Raw genomic sequence first — 24,040 nt, 5'->3', positions numbered from 1 at the left:
TAAGTTACACATATGAGTAAAAGCATATGGTGTATGTCTTTCTCTTATTTCACTTAGCATTATATTCTCTAGATCCATCCATGTCACTGTAAATGTAAGATTTCATTCTTTTTTATGGCTGAGTAATATTCTTCTGTGTGTGTGTATCTTCTTTATCCATTCCTCTATCTTGGCTATTGTAAATAATGCTGCTACAAACACAGGGGTGCGTATGTCTTTTTAAATAGTGTTTTTGTGTTCTTTGGGTTAGTACCCAGTGTGATTACTGGGTCATAGGGTAGTTCCGGTTTCTTTGAGGAACCTCCGCACTGTTTTCCACAGTGACCGTACCAGCGTCCATTCATGTTCCACCAACGGTTTTTAAATCCCCTGACTCTTGTCCTGCTGAGGGGGGGAGGGGGTTCATTTTGCACATATGAAGGTCTCTGTGCAGCTCCTCTTACTATGCCCTGTAGACCAACTTCCGCTTGTGGCATAGCTAAAGAGAACCCTAAACTGTCAAGCAGAAGACATCATTCCAAATGAACAAATGCTTTTTTTTGTCCTTGTTGCTCACTTGGTATTGTGCTTTTAAATGACTTAGTATCCAAAATATCAGAGGATGGAAATAGAAGTCACATTTTCATTTAACAAAGATAATACCCCATAGGTTGTACAACTGGTTGCAGATTATGAATTTCTATCAACCAGACACTTACCTAAATTGGCCAAATATTCGTGTAATAAATAGAAAAAGTACAAAATCTGGCATTATTTATTAAATATATTTGCATGATTTGTAAATCCTTAAAGCAACCCCACGAAGTACGTATAAAGTATCTCCTCTATTTTATAGATGAGGAAACAAACAGAATCTGCGAGATTCAGTAATGCATCCATAGTTATCTAGTTGAAGCATGGAGATACAAATCTTGATTTTCCTGTTGACAAAAGCCACGCTTTTTCTGTCACCCTAATTGCCATGACTTAAAGTGATTGGTGCTTTGTTTAAAAACCAAAATATCAAACTGGTTCCATATGACCAAGACAGCCTTGAAGTTCCCTCAAACTTTAGATGGATTGCTTCCTAACCAAAAGTGGGCCAACCCCCACTTTTCTTAGGCATTTACTTTAGAAAACTTTCATTTATAAGAAGTCCTTTCTCTGCCTCTTTGAGATGTAAATCTTCTCCAGCTTCTTGCCAGTTTTACATCCTAAGAATGTCTTTCTTGACGCTGAGAAGTTATCCCTTTGAAATGGAATTATATAAAGGAGATCTTGCTTCTATATCCCAGTCTCTGTGGGAGGGTAGGAGTTTAACTTTGATAAGCACCAATTAGCAAACACTCAGGGTCTAATGGTCTAATCGCATGGACCAAACTCTCCCGTAAACTCCAGCCAGTACTCTTCCTCCAGCTCACATCAGTGTTTTAGTAGAGTGGGGTTCATTCACTCTCCCCTAGTGCAGTAAAGTCTTTTACAGATACTAATAAAGTTCCAGTTTAAAAGAGAGATATTTTAATAGGACATCACAGCCTTGCTCTTTTACCTCAAAGGATCTGCAAGGCAGATACTATTTGTTGAAAGAGGGTATCTCGCTGAAAGGCTGCATTCCCTGTGTCTTTCCCTGAAGCTCCTCTCTCTTCGGATGCCAAGATGAAATGATTTCTCTAGAGTTCATCATAGACTGGCTCCTTGCTCGATTCCCAGCTTGGTCTCTGGCTGCAAGGAAACACACCATAAATGGGCCATAACCTTTCTCACCTCTGATCTTTGTACATGTGTGCCCTCCGTGAAAAATGCTCTCCTTTCCCTGCCCCAACCATATGCCTGACAGTATCCCACTTCTTCAAGTCCCTTTCACATTTCAAGACAGCACTATCTCTTAGAAGTATTACTTGCTACTAGGTATGCCTCTCAAGGCCCACACAATCACGAGTTTTTTCTCCTTTAGTCAATCCTTCATGCTTTCGAGATAGAAACTGCACCTTTTCCTCCTTTGTCTCCTCGGGGTACAGTGTAGTGCCTGGACAAAGTAGACATCACTCAGGAAGAAAAGTAGATTTGGTTCTTTTCACTTCTCTTATACATGTTCCAAGGAAATAGACTATTTTAGTGGTTCTTCTGGATAAAGAAATACTCCCTTAGTAGATATAGAAAACTGATTTGGTAGAAGGGTGAAGGGTGTAGGCTCAGGGTTTAAGTCTAGCTCTTCTCAATTCTGAGTCTGAATTCTAGGTGTGCACTTGAAATTTGTACGATACTGCCAAGCTGCTTAACCACTGTTCTCTTTAATCTCCTTTTCAGTGAAATGGGGATGAGATTACTTATCACAGGGCGATTGTCAGGATTAAATCGTTGTATTAGTTTCCTAGGGCTGCTGTAACAGATTACCATAAACTTGGTGGCTTAAAACTATAGAAGTGTATTATCTCACAGTTCTGGAAACCAGTCTTTAATCAAGGTATTGACAAGATTGCCTCCTTTTGGAGGCTCTGAGAGAGAATCCAAACCAAGCCTCTTCCTTAGCTTTTGTTGGTTGTCTGCAAATCCTGGTGCTCTTTAGATTTTACACCCATCGCTCCAATCTCTGCCCCTGTCTCTGCATGGCTTTGTCCTCTAGGTGAGTATGTCTCAGATCTCCTTCTTTTTTTCTTTTGTAAGGACACCAGTCCTTATGGATTTAAGCCCCACTCTAAACTGAGGACAGTTTCCTAGGGGTGCTAGGTAACAAGTGGCTTAAAACAATAGAAATGTATTCTCCAACAATTGTGGAGGCCAGAAGTCTGTAATCAAGATGCCTTGCTCTTTCCAAAGCTTCTAGAAAAGACTTCTTCCTTGCCTCTTTTAGCATCTGGAGGTTCCTGGCATTTGTTGGCTATGGCAGCATAGCTCCATCTTCATATAACCTACTTTGTCTGAGTCTTTACGCTCTCCTCTTCTTATAAGGACAGCAGTCATTGAATTTAGGACCTACCTTAATGATATATGAGTGAATTTCAGATCTGTAACTAATTACATCTGCAAAGACTCTATTTCCTAAGCACATTCTGAGGCCTGAGGTATACATGAACTTTGGGATGACATTATCGAACCCATTACACATCTGCAAAGACCTTATTTCTACAGGCATGAGCAATTAGGACTTGGACACATCTTTCCGGGGAATACTGTTTTGAGGGGGAGCACAATTCAACCCACTACAATAAATACTAAAGCACTAAGTAGAAGTTATTATTACATGCCCATTTTGGTGCACACCGGCTAGATGGGTAGGGGAGGTAGGAAAATGGAACCGAGACTCCAGCACAGAAAAGAGCAAAGGCTACTAGTGAATATGTTCTTTTTAAAGGCACTGTAATGGGCCCCTTGCTTGTGGATCCCCAAACAGTGGCATACGCCTTTTCCCAACTTCTGCTTTCTACAGCCTGCTAAAAAATAACATGCTAGTCCTGCCAAGAAAATAATGAAACATTCCAGACTATTAGGCCTTAGCAGAGTTTAATCAAAGACTCAGTGATCTATACTGGCTCTGGAGGCCTCTTCAAAGATGAAATCCACAATGTAATGACCGTGACATGAACTACAACCGAGAAAGAGCAGCGTCTGTGAATGGTGGAAGACGTGCCTCTTTTCTGGTTACTTACCCAGTGCTGCACAAAGCTACCTGTAACTCAGTGCTAATTCTAACCACAAATGCCTGCGTGTGTCAGAGTTTATGTGTTTTACATGCCCTCTGACAAGACAACTTATTAATGCACAAATTTGTATTATTCTGAGTCTGTAGCCAGGTCCTGTGTATTTTCTGGTCCCCCTAGCTCAGGCCAGTTTTGCAGGGTAGAAAGCAAAGCAAAATCTGCTCGAGGTCAGTAGATCTTTCTAGTTTTGATGAAAGGCCTCAGAACAATTTTTTTTTAAGTAATGGGTGCTCTAGAGAAGGTGAGAAAAAAGAGAGCACCACCCTGGATGGGAAGTGACTGTTGATTGGGGGGGAGCAAACAATGCACCCAGCAAAGATGTTGCCTGGCATAGGAGTCTAGGCTTTGCCAAGCATCTCCATGTCTGCAGGGAAGCACGGAAATAAGGAATTGTGAGTAAAGACAATGGGTATGTCTCATTGTTAATAAGAGTAAACAAAGGGTCAGTAGCCTGAGGGAGTCTTCTCACTGCTTTAGTGATGCCAAAACTGTAGGGAGGAGGAAGATTCCAAATGACTGAGGTTGAATTTTCTGCCAGCCCGCTGGGATGATGGTGCAGATTCAATTTTAAATTAATGTTTTTTGATAGCTTTGCACATCTGACTTTATGAACAAAGATTCATTACATTTGCACACTTACCTGTTTTCTTTACAACAGGCTTTATGAGGTATTATTGTTTCCCCTCAACAATGTAAAAACTGAGAGCCACGGTCACACAGCCAATATGTAACTGGTAGGGAAACAAACCCCTGGCACAGCGGCAGCCCACAAGAGGAAGGAATATCATAGGCATAGAGTCACTCCCTGAGAACCAAGGGATTCAGCTCCAGGCTCTGGGGACCTGACTGGGAAGACAAGCTCACATAGTATTACGGCTTTGAAAATCAGTGGAACTTAACCCTTGGAGCTAGAGGGCTATAGGAAACTGAGTCTCTACTCTGAAAGGGCCAGCATGCTAGATCACTAGGCCTGAGACCCAGCACAGAAGCAGCAGTGTGAAAAGTGAGTACTCAGGAAGATTTATTGACTAATTTTAGGACATATGCTAGAGGAGAAGGGATCTGCAGGAGCTTTCTCTGGGAATGGAAGTACTGGCAGGTGCCATTTTCCTTGTTCTCCTACAGCCTCACTAGCCAGATAATGGTGGAAACCGGTTCTGACACCTTCCATCTACCTTGTTTAAACTGCCTAGCCAGTTTAGACATTTTCTACAGATCCACCCTGCCCAACCCACCTGCTCTTAACAGGAACCCCTCCATAGTAACTCCTACCACAGCCTGTGGGCAGCCTCACTCAGGACTGGCATCCCTCCAAGAAATGTTAAAGGGACTTCTTTAAGTAGAAAAGAAAAGGTCATACCTAGAAGTAAAAGTTTTGAAAGGAAAAATTGCACTGGTACAAGCAAATGTACTGTAGATCAGTCACTTGAAAAACTAGTATACAAAGCCAAAGTAGTAAAATCAATGTATATATATGTAGATTGATTTTACTACTGTGTAGGTATATATACATATATATATGTTTACTCTTATATATATACATATATATATATCAAGGTATACACAGAATAGAAAGAGATTTAAAATATAACATCATAAACATAACACGTGGAGGGGGGAGTAAATGTGTTCAAACTTAAGGGGCCATCAACCTAACATAGACTGCCATATACGTGGGGTATTATATTTGACTCTATGATAACCACAAACCAAAAGCAACAATAGATAAAGAGAAAGGAATCCAAGCATAAGTCATCAATCACAAGGAAAGAAAGAAAAACAAGAACTACACTACAACCAGAAAAAAAAAAAAAATCAACAAAATGGCAATAAGTATATACCTATCAGTAAGTAGTATCAATGTAATTGGTCTACATGATCCAATTGAAAGACACAGGGTGACTGAATGGATTAAAAAAAATCCATCTATATGCTGCCTACAAGAGATTCATTTCAGACCTAAAGACACATACAGATGGGGGCGGTGGGGGAAGGTAGGTAGCAAGACTTACATGAGACAAGATAGACTTTGTTTGTAGTTATGTTTTCCCATTCAGTAGGTTGCATTTTTCTTTTGTTGATAGTTTCCTTCATTGCCTTGGGGGTGTAATACCAATAGTTTAATTTTAATTTTGTTTCCTTTGCTTTAGGATACATACCTAGAAAACTGTCTCTAAGGCTGATATCAAAAAGATTACTGCCTATGTTTTCTTCTAGATGTTTTATGGTTTCCTGGGTCACGTTTAGATCCTTACAGTTTGGAGTTTATTTTGTGTGTATGGTGTGAGAAAGTGGTCTAGTTTCATTCTTTCGTATCCTGCAGCCACCCAATTTTCCCAGTACCATTTATTAAAGAAACTGTCTTTTCCTGTATATTGTTGCCCCCTTTGTCATAGACTGATATATAGGTTTGGATTTAATTCTGGATTTTCTATTCTATTCCAATGATCTATGCATCTTTTTTCTTTCTTTTTTATTGGGGGGGGGGGGGGAGAGGGTGCCAGTACCATACCTGAAAATCTGGGACTGTGATACTTCCAGCTTTTTCTTTTTCAAGAATACTTCGGCTATTCAGGGTTTTTTTGTCATTCCCTACAATTGTTTGGATTATTTCTTCTAGTTCTATAAAAAATACTGTTGTTTTTTTGATAAGAATTGACTGAATCTATAGATTGCTTTGAATAGTATGGATATTTGAACAATACCATTCTTCATAAGCATGATATATCTTTACATTTTTTTGTGTTATTTTCAATTTTTTCATCATGTTTTATAGTTTTCACAGTTACAGGTCTTTCACCAACTTTAAGTTTATTCCCAAGGATATTATTCTTTCTGTTGAAGTTGAGAGTTTAGTTTCTCTGTGGGCTACTTCGTTGTTCGTGTACAGAAATGCAACAGATTTCTGTATATTACTTTGGTATCCTGCAACTTTACTGAATTCATATATTAGTTTTCTTATGTCTTTGGTGGAGTTTTTAGGGTTTTCTCTGTATGGTATCATCTGAAAATAGTGATAGTATCTGCAGCTAGAACTTCCAGTACGCTGTTGAATAAAAGTAGTGAGGGTGGAAATCCTTGTCTTCTTCCTCATCTTAGAAGACAAATTTTCAGGTTTTCACCATTGAGGATGATACTAGCTGTGTGTTTGTCATAGATGGCATTTATTATGTTCTAAACTCTACTTTGCTGAGAGTTTTTTTTAACATGGGTTAATGTTAAATTATGAATAATGACTTTTTTGCATTTCTTACCATAATTATGATTTTTATCCTTCATTTTGATTATGGGGGGATATTGTGCTGATTGATTTTGCAAATATTGAACTGTCCTAGTGTCTGAAGAATACATTCCTTTTAATCATGGTGAATGATCCTTTTGATGTTTTATTGAATGTGGTTTAGTTGAGGATTTCTACATCTTTGTTCACCAGAGATACTGGCTGTTAAGTGACTTTCTTTTGTTTTGGCATCAGGGTAATACTGGTCCCATAGAATATATATGGGAACTTACTTACTTACCTATTTTTTGGAATAGTTTGCGAAGAATTGGTGTTAACACTTCTTTGTGTTTCGTAGAATTCACCTATGAATCCGTCTGGTCCTGGACGTTTCTTTCTTGGGGTTTTTTTGATTACTGATTGATTGAATTTTGCTTCCTTATTCAGTTCTGAAAGATGATATAGGTAGGAATTTACTTCAAGGTTGTTCAAGTTAGTTGGCATACAATAATCCTACTTCTGTAGTATTTGGTACTATTCTTCTCCTTTTTAACTTCTGATTTTACTTATTTGGGTTCTTTCTTGATGATTCTAACTAAAGGCTTACCAGTTTAGTTTTTCTTTGCAAAGACCTAGCTCTTAGAACTACTTGGCCTATGTTCCAAAGATTTTGGTCCATTTTGTTTCCATTTGTCTCCATGTATTTTTGATTTCTTCATTCACCCACTGGTTGTTTAGACAGAATAGACTTTAATGCTAAAGATATCTATCCAACAAGAGGATACAGTAAATATCTATGCACTCAAGAGCAGATATGTATATGCGCAAATATTAACAGACATGGAGAAATTGAAAGTAATAGAAGCAGACTTTAACACCCCTCTTTCATCAGCGGATTAGTCATCCAGACAGAAAATTAATAAGGAAACAATGGGTTTGAAACACACGTTTGGCCAGGTGGCCTTAAAGGATATATACAGAATATCCCAACAAAACCAGCAGAATACACATACTTTTCAAGTTCAGATGATACATTCTTCAAGATAAATCACATATTAGGATCAATACATTTAAGAATACAGAAATATCATAGCAAGCATCATTTTCAACCACCACAGTATGAAACTAAAATTCAATCAATCACAAAAATTAAAAATGGGGAAGAACATGTACAGGCTAACAACATGCTATGAAACATACCTCAAGAGTAAAGTGGAAATACAACGGTTCAAAATCCTTGTGAGGTAGTTCTAAAAGGAAACTTTAAGCCTACCTCAAGAAACAAGCAAAATCTCAAACAATCTAACCTTACACCTAAATGAACTAGAAGGAGAGCAAAGCCTAAGGTCAGTAGAATAAAAGAGCAGAAATAAATGAATAAATGAAATAATAGAGACAAAAACCAATAGGAAAGATCAAGAGCTGGGTCTTTGAAAAGATAAACCTTTAGCCAGGACTAAAATAATACCTGAAACAAACAAAAAGTTATGAGATTACTATGAAAAATTATATACCAACAAATTGGACAACCTAAAAAAATGTTCAAATTTCTAAATTAGGAAGAAATAGAAAATATTTTTTAAAAAGCCCATTACTAGTAATGAAATTGAAATAAAAAAGCTTTCACAAACCAGATGGCTTCACAGGTGAATTCTACTAAACATTTAAAGAAAAGTTAATACCAATTCTCCCCAAACTATTCCAAGAAATAGAAGAGGAAGAAATGCTTCCAGATTCATTCTATGAGGCTAACATTACATTGATACCAAAACTAACTACAGGCAAATGTGTGTCTCTAATGAACACAAAGCAAAAATCCTCATCAAAATATTTAATTTCAAAATGTATCATATGATCAAAGTAGAATCTGTAATGGTTCCATACCTGCAAATCAATCCATGTAATGTACATTAACAAAATAAATAAAGGATGAGTCTGACTTTTGATTTCATTTCAGGTCCTCTCTACACTCTCCCTCTGCCCCTCCCCCGTCTTTCTCAAAATGCATACATACCTGATAGAAATCATGATCGTCTCAATAGATGCAAAAAAAGGCAACATCTGTTCACGATAAAATCTCTCAACACAATAGATTTACAGTAACATAATAAAATTACATATGAAAAACCCAGCTAATATCTTACTTGATGGTGAAAAACTGAAAGCTTTTCCTCTAAGAAGACAAGAATGTCTACTCTTACCACTTTAGTCCTGAAGTCCCAGCCATATCAATCAGACAAGAAATAAAAGATATACAAATGGGTAAGAAAGAAAGAAGTTAAACTATCACTGTTTTCAGATGACATGACACTATATATAGAAAATCCTGAAGACTCCACCAAAAACCTATCAATCAGAATAAAGCTGCAGGATACAAAATCAATACAGAGATATCCACTGCATTTCTATGCACTAATAACAAAAGAGAAGAAAAATTAAGACAACAATCCCATTATAAATACCTAGGAATAAATTTAACCATGGAGGTGAAAGACTTGTACTCTCAAAACTATATAGGAAAGAAACTGAAAATGATGCACTCTTGGAAGAACTAGATTTTCTTTTTTAAATACCTATAAATTAAATGCAACCCCCATTAATACACCAGTAGTATTTTTCAGGGATCTGGAACAAAAAATCAATGAAAAACAATCCTGAGATTAAAAAACAAAGCTGGAGTTAGTTACCACAAGCCCAAACTATACTACAAAGCTATAGTAATCAAAACAGTATAGTAGTGGCACAAAAACAGACACAAAGAGCAATAGAATGGAATAAAGATCTTAGAAATAAACCCATGCTTATATAGTTAATCTACAACAAAGGAAGAATATACAATGGGGAGAAGACAGTCTCTTCAATAAATGGTGCTGAGAAAACTAGACCACTTTCTTAAACTGAAAATGGATTAAAGACCTAAACCATAGGTTTTATGAAAACATAAAAGTCCTAAAACAAAATGTAGGCAGTAAGCTCTTGGGATAGAAGCCTTAGCAACATTTTTCTGGGTATGTCTCCCAAGGCAAGGGAAAGAAAAAGCAAAAATAAGCAATTGGAAATTCATAAAACTAACAAGTTCTTACACAGCAAAGGGAATCATCACTATATTAAAAAGGCAACTTACTGAATTATAGTATATTGAATAATGAGTTCATATCCAAAACCTATAAAGAACACATACAACTCAACACCAAAAAATTAAAAATATGATTAAAACATGAGCAAAGGACCTGAATAGACATTTTTCAAAGGAAGACATTTTTAGGTAGCCAACAAACGAAAAGATGCTCACCATCACTAATCATCAGGGAAATGCAAATCAAAACAATACCAGGATATCACCTCACCCCAGTGAGAGTGGCTAGTATCAAAAAAAGACAAAAAGTAACAAATGTTGTCAAGGATGTGGAGAAAAGAGAACCTTTGTGCACTATTAGTGGGAATACAAATTGGTGCAGCCACTGTGGAAAACAGTATGGAGGTTCCTCCAAAAATTAAAAATGGCAATACCATATGATCTAGTAATTCTGTTTCTGGGTATTGTTCAGAAGAAAACACTAATTGGAAAATATATATACACCTCTACGTTTATTGCAGCTTTATTTACAAAATCCAAGACATGGAGAGAGATGGTGTGTGTTATACACACACACACATATATATATGTATAGGAATATTAATCAGATAAAAAAATTAAACTTTCTCTTCATGAGAGCATAGATGGACCTTAGAGTACTACGCTAGATGAAATAAGTCAGAGAAAGACAAATAACATGTAATTTCACTTACATGGGGAATCTAAAAAAGAAAACAAATGAACTCATAAATACAGAGGACAAACTGTTGCCGGAAGAAAGAGTGGGTGGGGGTATATGTGAAACAGTTGAAGAGGAATACAAGATACAAACTCCCAGCCATGATATAAATACGTCACGGGGATGAAAAGTACTACATAGGAAATATAGTCAGTGATTATGATGACCAATGTTAACTAGACATTGTGGTGAGCACTACATCTTGCACACAATTGTCAAATCCTTATTATATACCAGAAACTAATATAGTACTATATTTAAAAAATTCAATGTTTAGTAGTTTGCCTGCTTTCTCAAATACAATTTGTTGCTTTACCTGTGGTTCTGTCGGCCTTCCATAAATACCCCAGCTACTCCACCCAATTCTTAGAACCTTGACACATTATTTCACTTTCATTCTACTTACGATATCATTTCCTCACTCCCATCAGATTGCCTGTGGCTCTCAAATGGGTCATGACATCAGAGACCCACAATCCTGCTTCAGATGATGGTAACAAAAACAATAAAATAGTGATAACAACTAATAGAGTGTTTACTGGGTGAAGACTTGTTATGAGTGATATCATGAATCCTTCACAACACCCCTAATGATTTAGGTACCATTTTACAGATGAGGAGGAATATTGAATCTCGGGTGACAGATGGAGACTGATGCAGCTGGGAATGGAACTCACCCCTGACACAAATCAAAGCCATTACAATACTATGTCTAGGATAGGCCGGCGATGGGTATTAAGGAGGGCACATATTGCATGGTGCACTGGGTGTTATGCACAAATAATGAATCATGGAACACTGCATCAAAAACTGGGGATGTACTGTATGGTGACTAAGATAACATAATAAAAATTATAGAAAAAAAAAATACAATGTCTAACTAATAGCCTTGTGCTTATTGAAGAAGTCTGTCCATTAAAGAAAAACTGCTCCAAGAAGAGAATAGATACAATCCTATTTGGCGAATATTTATGTTTTGTTCAATAAATTTTGTTCCAGGGCCCAGAGGTGCCAAATAGTGAACGTTATTAAAATCATCGCTATTAATATAAACATCACCAAGAGATCATTTATAAGGGTGGAAGAAAAGCAAAATATTGAAATTGAGGTTGCCAAATCAGTACTACTTACTCTTTCCTTTAAGTGCCTCCTCTCTGTTCTTTAGGAGATCAACGTAGGAGAGTCTTATAAGGTAGTTCTGGAAAAGAAGATTCCACATCAAGTGCTTACAAATGGCTAGTGACACAAATACATAACCATTGCAAATGGAGAAACTTGCTTATAAGCTCAGGTGTGGATTTATGGATTAATGTATTCAATGGTTACTTCAATAGACATTCAGCTCTCTTGCTTTGGATACAGTAAATGGGTTTGATTGCTGAACAACCCACTTTTGAAATGTTCATCTTCTCAGAATACAACCTGGGTCAGGGAAATTATCAATAAAGATGAAGCAGGGCACATAAAAAACAAAGGGTTTGGACCTCTGTTGGTTACTGAGAAAACAACAACAACAACACAAAACATGAAGTAGACTTTAAAAAGCATAAAGAAAGAAAAAGCAGGAGGTTTTCCCAGTTTTTATTGGCTCCATTCCTTCTGCAGAAGCAAAACTTGAAGGGGGACAAACAAGGAAGAGCACTGCCTGTCCTTTACCTCCATGCTCTCTTGCTTCTCTCTCTTCTCATCATGAGTGGAAGGTGAGTAGATCAGTGTGTGGAAGGAGGAGGAGAATGTGATGAAAGACTCAACAGAATGCCTTTGGAAAAATTTAGGCATCTGTAAAGTTCAGAGAAGAAATTAAAGGCCCGGGAGAGAATACAAGATTTTCTGCTGCCACCGTCTAAAATGCAACCCAGAGAGAGTCTGCAGGTACTGAGAGATGCTTCTCCATCCTTGGTCAGATCTCTGCTATCTGCCTAAAAAATCCCCAAGGCTAAAGTCAAAACTAACTTTGGCTAAATATCAAAATCCCTTGTGGAATTTAGTAAACCTATGGATGCCCCATCTCACCCCAAAGGTATACACCGTGAGGTTGGCAAGACCGCAGGTTTACAAAACTTCAACGTGATTTGGATGCCACTCAGGATTGAACACCAAGGAAATAATGACAGACAGCAGTGCCATTTATCTCTTAGGTGCATGCAGACTTTGCAGGGATCTTGATAAAATGTTGACGATGAATCAGTAGACCTGGAGTAAGGCTTGACATTCTGCATTTCTAGCTGACTACTAGGTGATACTGACGCTATTGCTCCCTGGACCCCAGTTTGCATGGTTTATCTGAATGTGAAAACTGTGTTAAAAGGCCAGTATACTTCTCCCTCTCTAACGTTGGCCCCTTCATTCTGGATAATAACAATTTAAAAGGGTCACTTGATCAGTGGAAACAGAAAGGTTTTTGGGTTGCATAATATTATCCATGCTTTGAAAGTAAGTTAAAGCATTGTGTCAGGAGAAAGAAAATGGACTTTATACAGATTTCATTTGCTTCAAAGTTAGAATTCCCCAGTCCCTTGCACCATATGACAGCCCTCTCCCAGAACAATGCCCTGACTGCCTAGATTCATTGTACACAGTAGGTTCAGGAAAGCTGTCTTGCCACTGGTCTCTTTATCTTCTGTTCCCGAAGGACTTACCTCTATATCAGTAATCACATTTTACTTCAGCAGCCAGTATTTCTTCACAAACACAATTTATCTATAGAATAAAAAAAACATGGTGATGCCATTTGAGGCCTAAATCACGGCATTGGTTAAAGTTCTGTAGTTTCTAGTAAACAGCAAGAGCTCAATAAATGACTTATTATAACCATGTTCTTTCTGCTAAGCACTCCCTGCCATTTTAGGCAGAAGATGGCTAGTGACTTGTGAAAAAGAAACAGGATCAAGTTTACGGAAGAACCCAGTCTCTTCCTCTGGTTCAGGTGGGCAAACTGAGTCCACTTTATTCCAACCTCTCTTCCCAGGGCTCTTCCCAGCTCTCATGAAGCTGTCTCCATTGTCCAAACACAGACAAGCACCCTGGATTTCTCTGATAAAAGAACTGGGAGAAGGACCAGAAAACTTTGTCCAATGAGCCTGGATAATTAATTGCTGACAGTTTACTTCCTGTGCTTGAGAAATGTTTCTAGAAATGAGGAAAACTTCTTAAAAAAAAAAAAAAAAAGGAAAAGGAAAAACTGAGTTTATAATTCAGCCTGAAGGTGCAGGACTTTTTATTTGCCAGTTCAGACCTGAGCTAAGAATCACATCATCTATAAAACACTCAGTTCTTCATGAGTTCAATTAAAGCCATGGATGCCCAGATGCAGACTGTTCTGCTTTGTGTAGTGATTAGTGATTAAATTGCTCTTGTTCAAATGGAATCTGGTTTTACTACTTTTTTCAACACTCAGCCAAATTCTCTACTTGTGTTCAAAAGGCCAGGATTAATCTGATCTCCATTGCTGTCCATATTTCCTCCTAGTTTCTCCAGCTAAGCACTTGGACTAATCTTTGCAGAAGGGGAGATTAATGTAAAAGGAATAATGAAACATTTGACTGATATTAGGTGCTTGTCCTTCTTCATTAGCTGCCCCTGAGTCACCTTCTTAAGCCCTGCAAACAGAATAAAATAGGATATGCCAATAGTCCATGTAGCATATTAATAAGAAGAAATGTAAATGGGAGAAGACTTTCATTTTGCCAGAATACACATAGCAATATGCACCTCTCCATCTCTCAGCTTTTTGTACTTTCTCCAGGGGCTCGGTCCAATTAGCTATTTCATATGAATCACTATTTGTGCAGTTGATTCTTCCTGTGGCAGCTTTCCATTTTCAGATGCCCGGAAGATCAAAAGGCTTTTATATTTCCTCAGATACTCTACAGGATCCAAAAAAGGAAAGTAACACTATTTTGTGTGTGTATTGGAATGTATTCTTTTCAAATTCCATGTTTTATCTTCTTGACACTCAAGAAATGTTCAAGCCATACATGGATCTCCATAACTAGCATCAAACTTTGCATCTAGGAGGTATTCAAAATAATTTTTTTCAAATGGATGGATCTTCATTTGACAGGTAAAGGAAGTGAAGAAGCACAAAGATTCTAAGGGAAAAAGAAGATAGAAGTATTTAGGGAGTAAGGTTAGATGAGCTCCCATTTCTCTTGGTAACTGTTTTGGACACTAACAGATAAGCAGACTTCAATAAAAGGTTTAATAAACCTTATACAAGGGATAATTGAGCTACTCTGACCAAATAAATGAACTACAAGTAAATGTATGTGAGACAAGGCCACATCCATGATAAATTTAACATATTTCCAGCATTTGTATTTTCAGACAGTATTTCTTTCAGCTATTTTTGTAAAGTAGCCAAATAACCCAAATTAATCTAGTAATTGGTATTTTCATTTTTCATGGAACGATTTGGGGTCAATATAATTTTAGTCTATGCTAAATAAATGCGTTAAAAGGATAACATGTATTGGTTCTTCCTCAGGCTTATACATCCACTAATATTTTAGAGAAATTAACTTTGTTTTGGAAGTTGAAAATTTAGACCCAGTCTCCTTTGAAGCATATATGGATATGACATCTTTAGACCTCTGTTTGAAAGAGTTTCTAATCAGTCATTCTTCAAAAAAGCCACCTTATGTTAGTGTTATCAGTCATTTTCTCCTGGAGGAGGCGGCCTTACTAAAGAGCCTGTATGTGCAGGTAAGGATCACACGCAGTAGGGGAGATGAGCCCAGCTGCCCTGACTACAAGTGACTGGAACAGAATGGCTCCTGACTAGATGGCCTTTCCCATGGTTTTGAAATACCATCTACAGCACTGAATGTGTTCGTTTGGGGAAGCAGGTTCAGAAGCTAGGGCTTCCCTGTTTTGAACACCTGCAGCTAGCCACGAGTAAAGGGATGAATTGAAAAGGACAGGAGAGCAGTTAAAAAAGAAAAAGGTGAGGACAGATGCAGAGAGAAAATGGGTACGACAGGCAATAATTCTGGCAAAAGGCATCCGTGACTTTCCCCCATATACTTATAAGAGGCTTCCTTAATTGGAACTACTTTAGATTTCATTGTAATGAGATAATATCTTACACCTTTAGGCGGTATGTTCACTTTTTAGGATGATGGCTCCAACTTCTAAAACCATCAGAAACATATAATTGCATGAGGCACAGAGCACCGTCTTCTAGAGAAGGATATTGTTTAGGAGAATTTTATGCTTTACAAATGAAAAGTAACAGACAAAAAGTGGAATTGCGCGCGCACACACACACACACACAAATCATAGAAACCCGGGTCTGTGAATGAAGAACCCAACATTTCTCCCACATTTGTTTTATGAAGATGAGGCCTAGTAAGTTGAGTCCGTAGAACGAATTATAGAGTTTGGGAGTTGAGAAGACATATACTGAAATAAATGTGATGCCCTATTTAATTCAGTAATTCCCTTTTCATCAAGTAGACTCCTTCGGTAGGACCGGACAGTTTGACATGGATTTTTTTAAACTACAACTCGTTTTAGAGTAAAAAAGAAGGTCTAAGATTTTCATTTAAGAGGTAGCATGGGTCATGGGCTGTGGGGGCAGACAGACCTGAATTTGAGTCTTGGTGTGACCTCTTACTTCTTCACTATCTTGAGAAGTTTACTTCGCCTACCTCAGGCTGGATTTCCTCATCTATACATTGGGCCGAATAATAAGTGACAATTAGTTTAGCTGTTGCCTTTTGGTGTTAGGGAGGAAAGTGGCTGAAGATCTTTTAATATGTGATGTACTTTTGATGTGAATCTGAGTGGATTTTTATTGAACTTAGAATCTGAAGCATCAGAACATCACCATACATATGGCATTCTATGGCCTACAGAGCATTTTCATGACGTGCTATGACATTTCGTTCTCCTCGCACACTTACGCACTTCTTCCACAGACATCTGTTAGATGCCTGCCATGTGCCTGATCTTGTGCTGTTCAGTAGAGATTCAGCTGTGCAGATGACAGGCATAGTCCCTGCCCTCCTGGAGCTTAGAGCCCCCTGAGGCAGATTTGGCTATTTTTACATTTTATTTTTTAAGATCATAAAAATAAGAATTAGAGCATGTAAGGTACTTGTCCAATATTTGCACAGTTGGAGAGGGTCAGACCAACATCAAACTTGCAGTGTAACTTCAGAGGTAAGAGAAAAATTGTCGTCTTTAGATCTGTGGAGGGCGCTCTGCTTCTGGAAGGGAGGTGCCTTAGACAGAATTAGAACAAGTCATGTTTCTACTGAATATATTTTTCCTGATTGAGTTTCATTTGCCTGAGGGCTGAAGCCAAGCTGGCGCTATGATTCATACGTCTCATTTTCCATATGTTTGACTTAAGATTTTCCTTGACAACAGTTGATTAGCCACTCTTGTGATTTTAACTCACTAATGATAACTTGACCCGATTTCAACTGATTTCGCTTGGTTCACGGCTCCCTGGAAAAGGCACTCCATTGAGAGACCCCAGTACAGCAAGCATTCTCAGCCTCCACCAAACTAACCATCTCCGTGTGCCAAACCTGGTGTCAGTGCTGTGGGACCGCTTTACAGGGGATGGCCCTCTAGTCCCTTCAGTTACGTAACACACCGGTTCCGAATGGAGTAATGAGTTTCCAAATCCTCTGCGGCTACAGTTCGGACGATAATGAAGCTCTAGATCAGTTTTATCCTCCAAGTCCAAGGGGCTTTCTGTTTATATAATTTCTCTGCTTAATGCTCTCAGCAGTTGTGACTATAGATGGATACAATCCAATTTCCTTAGCACGGAACCACATCTTTCAGTGACCTGGCCTTGACCTCCTTTTAGAGTCTCATCTTTGACTAATATTTTCCACATTCCCTATGTTTCGACACAACCAAAATGCTTATGGTCCCGGATCCTCAGACATATCACGGTGTCTACTGTTTCTGCACCTAAAAAAAATTGTGTCTGTAAATATTGACTTGTCATTATTACTCTAATAACTGGACTGTGCTATGCTTTTGTTCTATGCAGTCCTCGACTACAGAATGAGATAAAAAGCATTCATTGAGGGAGAGTGTTCGTCGTAAGCCCTTCTCCCCGACTTGATTTCATCCAATTGGCTTATAGCTATTTTAATGAAAACTAACAGAATTCTATTTATTAGAAAGGTTATTATGAGAAGAAATCAATGTGAGGTCCGGTTCAGTGGGAGAGTGGGAGTTTTATAAGGTTGCATGGGTTGGCATATTCTATTTCAGTGAGTGCCATCTAATGTGACTATGATGGAATTTTACAAGACTTATGGACAGCCAGGATATGTAAGTGAATGCTACAGTAGTGGAAGTAATTATTAGATTTCTAAGCTGGGAACTAAATGAGTGTTGGGTTTTGGGAACCCAGACAACATCCCACCTCTTACCAAATTATATTCTTTTTACAACCTATTTGAAATGAGAAGAAATTTAGATCCTATATTAAGTCCTATATTAAGGCATTTTCTATTAAAATAGTGCAACTGCATGGCTTTCTGCCTCAATTTACTGAATTCTATCTTTGGGCAGGAAAAGTCCTTATAAAATAAACAAATGAAAGTTGCTAATACTACACTGCAGGGGGTGATCTTAAGCTAAGTCCTATGTACACAGATCCTAAGAGTACAAGTATTCAGCAAGCATCCAGAACCTCGTATTTCAGTATTCAGCGACAATGATCTGGTCTATAAAAAGAAAAGATATTTCAAAATCTGTCAAGCCTGTCCCCTTAAAATCACTTTAAAAAATTATATTCCGTATTTAACATTATTCACATTGAAATATTTAAACTGAGAAGCATTTTGATCAATAAGAATATTAGGAAGACAATCAAGGTAAACTGAATAATCTTGGATGGCTTAATAGTGATGACCTTGGCAGCATTCACATTTACTTTTTTCCATCCTTCTTAAAATGATCATCCTTTTCTGTTCAAAGTCTACAAGACAGGTATGACTTTTTTGGAATTCATTCTATATTAGATAATGTTATTTCCAGGTCAACTCAATATTCAAGGTAAATGACTAAGGGTAACCTTGAGAGAGTTACTCAACTTTGCTGAACCTCCATGTATTCATCTGTAAAATTAGGGGGTAATGCAAGTACCTGCTTCATAGTGTTGCAGAAAGGATTAAGTGAATTAATACACAGCATGTAAAGTCTCTTCTGAGTGATTGGCACATAGTAATTTCTTAGTAAATAGCAGTTATTATTATTATGACCTAGAGCAAATGCAGTCGTTATTTTTCAAAGAAACATAGTAAACTTTAGAAGCATGAAAGATCACAAGTGAGATATTATTCCTCACAACCTGTGTTCAGATATCATTATGTTTTCCCTGCGTTGCTGCTACCGGCTTCTAACTGACATCTCTCCAAAGACATTCATCCAGAGTGATCCTTTTATAACTTAGATCTTTGTAGATCTGATCCTTCACACCACTCCAACTTTCTCTCAGCCCTGTCATTATCTCATATTTAATGTTTTCTGACAGGAACACACTCCATTCCACTCCCATCACCCCTCTCTTCCAATACCCAACCCACAGAGCTACACAAATCCACCTAGAAAATTCTGACCAATTGTTCAAGCCAAGCACAGACTTCACAATTTATCCAGGAATTTTTTTCTGATCTTTTTCAGTCATGTCTCTAAGTACCTCATTTATGCTTCTTGGCACCTTGCCCATCCCTGTATCAAGTAATAGTGAATTCACTTTTCTAGCAAAACCCCAAAAAATAGGGGGCAACAAAATTGAGCATACTATAATCACTTTAGTATTTACTGAAATTGAAAGCTCAATGGAATATTATTTCTTAAAGATTTTATTTGAGAGAAAGAGCGGGGGGGAGGGGGAACAGAGCAAGAGAGAGGGAGAAGACTCCCCGCTGAGCAGGGAGCCAGCCGTGCGGCTCCATCCCAGGAGCCTGAGATTATGACCTATGCAGAAGACAGATGCTTAACCAACTGAGCCACCCAGGTGCCCCCTCAATGGAATATTTTTAAAAGGAATAGTCACATATCATCACTCTCACGCTGAATATTCACGTTTTAAGATGGTCAGCATGATGGCGTTATTGTGGCGTATAAAAGAACAGTGAAATATGGACACGAAAGAAGAGTCATCAACATGCAGCCCCAACACAACACCATCTCCTTTTCCAAGACATCCCTCTTGATTGATTGCTATACTCTGACCGTTTGAATACTATGCGATACTCTGCGCTTACCTTCCATATGCCAAAGCCTCTCAGCATTTACGTAAGATGCTCCCTTTGCCCAGAATGCACGCTCCACAGTTCTCTGCCTGGTAAAGAACCTACTCGTGCACAGAGCAGCCCACATGTCACCTTCCTAGCCCTATCTCAGAACGGATCCTGATCTTTCTTCACTTCTAGCTCTATTCAAAAGAGTTATTCCCCACTTGTCGGTCCAGTACGGTAGCCACTAACCAATAGCTGGGTGCTGCTATATAAATTTAAATTTAAAATTCAATTGCTCAGTCACATCAGCCACATTTCAAGTGCTCAGCCATCACATATGCCTAGTGGCTAGCATCTGCAGCAGTGCAGAATATTTCTGTCAAGTTCTAGAAAGTACTAGTTTATACCTTGTGACTAGTACACTCTCACATATAGGCACTCAATAAATAGTCTATGATAGAATGAATGTGGAAGAAACTAGTTTCTGTTACAGCCCTTGCACCTGTCAAGAAATAGATTTCAAGTGAAGACAGGTACAGTAAAGGCCTACTTCTGAGGTTTTGCGTGGTTAATGGAATAAACAAGAAATGGTAAGACACTCGGAGAATAGCAGCTACCGAAGTTACTACCACAGGAGAGCTGAAGCAGGAAGAATGGATTTATTTGACAAAATAAAAATACTCCTAATTTTGAAGGCTTCCATCCTTCAAGGGAGAAGGAAGCAGTGTTGCCCAGAACCCAGTGAGAGCTGGAGCTTGGGAAGAGCAGAAGATGGAAGGAGAGCAGCCATGGAAGCCACAGCCACTGCCAGAAGCTAGATGTCCAAGCGGAGAGGAGTGAGAGAAAATGTCACCCCTGTGACCCTCCTGCCAGAAATACGATTGGCTGAACTCGCCTTGAAGCCAGCGGGTAAGGGAGCAATTCACTGGCATTAGCCTCCCTCCCAGGGCACAGAGGAAATGCAGAGAATGAATCTATGGTGTAGGAAAGTACAGAATAGCCTTATTGCTTAATTTATCTGTTTGTTTTTCTCACCTGCAAGACTGAGCTCACCCTACCTTAGGCACTGCCCCTTACTCACCAGCACCGCGGAGCACAACGCATGCCACAGTGGGTATTCAATAATGGCTGTAGAGTCAAAGAAGTCATCTCCAGCCTTTCTATATTAGTTGGGTGTTTTCAGAAGTTAGGGTCACAGTCTGTGTGGATTGTTGCCTTCATCTTATTATGGTACATACATGGCCTCAAAGCCTGGATTTATTTGACAAAATGAAAATACTCCTTTCATATGTTTTAACCTTTGAAACTATGGTTTCAGGTTTTGATGCAATTATCAGTATATCCTCTGACAGACTTAGCAAATATGCTGTTTTCATTTTTCCTGGCATATATCTTATCCTGATGGCACAAGTCGCTGACAAGCCAGTCCCCCACAGAACAATGTGATCAAACACTCAACAAAAATACCACTTTCTTGAACAATAAGGCACCATCTGCTCTTAGATCTCCTGGCAGAATTTATGAGAAAAGGGACTAAGTCAAGAAGGAGGAGCACCACACCACAATATGGTTTAAAAACAACACAACAGAGAGCCTGTGTAGCAAATGCAGAGGGGTGGTAATGTTTCATGTCAACAGAGACGTGTTCCATTTCAGCTTTGTTCTCCAGTGTGGCACACATGAAGTGAAACCCCATATAATTGCTCACATTCTGTCATCACACTTGAGACGTTTTTATATCATTTTAAAGGACTCACTCAAGTTCTATTATTTTTGATTTATGTGATATCCCAGCAAGATTCCTATTACTGTACATGTTCTGAGGACTGAGGTGAGGGGGAGAATTGGAGTAGGATCTCTGATCTTTTGCCATATGACACTTCCTTTTAGTAACGTTGGTTATAACAATAACCAGTACCACTTATAGAGTGCTTTCTATGTGCCACTGTGGTAAATGGCCCAACTGCATTAGCTCATTATAGACATGAAGAAACTGAGACCCAGAGGTATTAAGAAATTTGCCAAAGATGTCACAGTTAGTTGGTCAAACTTATGTGCTTGACCATTACATTGTTAACTCTTGACCTTCTTTGTATTAATTGGAATTGGAATTAATTGGAATCGTTGGAATGGATGCAAGAAATCTCTTCCTTATTTCTAAAATGTGTACTTTTGATATTATCAATTTGTTCTCTTAACATTAAACTGTGCACACTTATAAGAGCTAAAATACACTAAGTATCATTCGCTTTATTAAAATACAAAAGCTTATCATATATCTCTATCTGTTGAAAGACCATGTTAGAATGCTTTAATAGAAGCAATGAGCAAGCTTTCATGGAGAGTAACTATTGCAAACCAGTGGTCATTTCGAAGTGTCAATACTTTTAAAGTCAATTGGTCCTAGAAAATGGAATTCTTATTCAAAGAAATGGCACTCATAGGATATATCCAGTCCTATTTGTGGAATCTACATATACTTGAACAAAACAGGTTTTTCTTAAGTAATCCAACATGTTCTGATGACACAGTACACAGTACACAGGATCTGAAAATATGTCAGTCTATGGCCAAAGCCCATTACATGACCCAGCAGCTGGGAGGGAGAAGAGCTGCCCCGCAGATCCAAAGTCACCGGGGTAAGGCTTAGTAAGGGAGAGTCATCAGAGCAGTTCTTCATTCTCAGACACAGTATTTAATCTCTCTGAGCCTCTATTTTCTCATCTACATGTGGGGATCACAGTGGCCTACATCACAAAGTAAGTTTCTGTGAGTTACGACTTGAGAGCCTGAGTTCTCTCCCACAGTCCCTGGCGTCCAGTAGGTGACCCACAGTGTGGTAGAGTGCACACTGTGTCGTAAAGACACAAAAAATCCCAGACTCCAGATTGATCTTAAGGGACTCATTTAACCTTTATCTTACAGACTTTGGGATGACAGAATTTTCCCCAGAACTCCTCCTTTCTCCCTTTGAAACTCATCCATCAAAATTTAATTTAGACCTTCTCAACCTTTAGGGATGATTTGGATGCCTGTGGAATATGATTTTTGTTTTGCCTATGGAATATGTTATTTCGGGGGTGCCTATAGATTACGTGTTTTTTTTTTTTTTAACATATTACACATTAGTGTTAATTTTTATCCTCTGCTTCCTGGCCTTTCATTTTATGTTATAATTTGCCAAGCCTAATACCCATTAAAACTATGTGACTGGTTCCTACAGCTTTGCTCCATACTACTCACTCAATCATTTACGTAACACTAAGCAGTACACAAATCAAGTTCAAAGTCTCATAGAATTTGCATTCTGTGTGAAGAAGAGAGACAATAAATAAACACATAACATACAGAACATTTCAGGTGATAGGAAGAAATATAAATCACAGTAATGGGATGAAGAGTGGTCAAAGGCATTGTTTTGGAAGAAATGGGAATGAGGGAAAGTGTTTCAGTTAATATTTACAAATCTAGTGAAGTAAGGAGATAAGTCTTTAGAGGCCCCAGGAGATGAGGGTTTCACGTAAGGGAAGGGTCCAGGGTACTGCTCTGAGCCAGGTGCATGCAGGCAGCCAGTGTGGCTGGAGCAGAATGTGAGAAGGGAGGGTGATAGGAAGTGAGCGAAGAGAGATCTAAACGGCATTAAGTGAAATGGAAAGCTACTTAGAGGGTTTGGGTGGAAGAGGTAGCAGATATGACCTGCAATTTAAAAGAATCTATGCTAGCCCCTGTGAAAAGGATAGGTTACAGTTCTATCAAGTGCAAGCAAAGAGGCCAGTTACGACAGTGTTGCAGTAGTCCTGGTGAGAGCGGACATGAGATTGGCCCTGAGTCAGGGATGATTCCAGCATTTGAGGTCTAGAGAAAACTCACTCACCAAGAGGAGATCCCTGGAATATTATAAGCTCTTAAATCGCAGTAAATTCCCCTTCTTCCACTTTTGTCATCCTCCTGGCACAACACCTCAACTTACAAAATGCATATCGTGGGAGAGGGGGAGATAGTAGGTCCAATCAAATAAACCATTAACAGATTCTTTGCTGCAAATTATGCCTACCCTCAATAATCCTAATAGTTAAATTGTTTATATCAGATTGAGAAAGATAGGTATT

General features: G+C 38.4%; 1 long non-coding RNA gene across 1 annotated transcript in view; it reads right to left on the bottom strand.

Moving 5' to 3' along the window:
* Positions 1-1,480: 1,480 nt before the first annotated feature.
* The window catches only part of LOC103663702, a 312,394-nt gene continuing 289,834 nt past the window's right edge, over positions 1,481-24,040 (bottom strand). Inside the window, exons 4-7 of the long non-coding RNA XR_005832501.1 lie at positions 13,352-13,412; positions 11,844-11,910; positions 7,199-7,346; positions 1,481-1,701 (exon numbers count right to left, since the gene is read on the bottom strand). This is a non-coding gene — a long non-coding RNA (uncharacterized LOC103663702). The remainder of the gene's footprint in view (positions 1,702-7,198; positions 7,347-11,843; positions 11,911-13,351; positions 13,413-24,040) is intronic.

This window comes from Ursus maritimus, unplaced genomic scaffold, assembly GCF_017311325.1.
Source record: "Ursus maritimus isolate PB19 unplaced genomic scaffold, ASM1731132v1 scaffold_5, whole genome shotgun sequence".
Lineage (NCBI taxonomy): Eukaryota > Metazoa > Chordata > Mammalia > Carnivora > Ursidae > Ursus > Ursus maritimus.
Note: the sequence above shows the minus strand (reverse complement) of the source record. Positions and strands in the feature narration are given on the sequence as shown.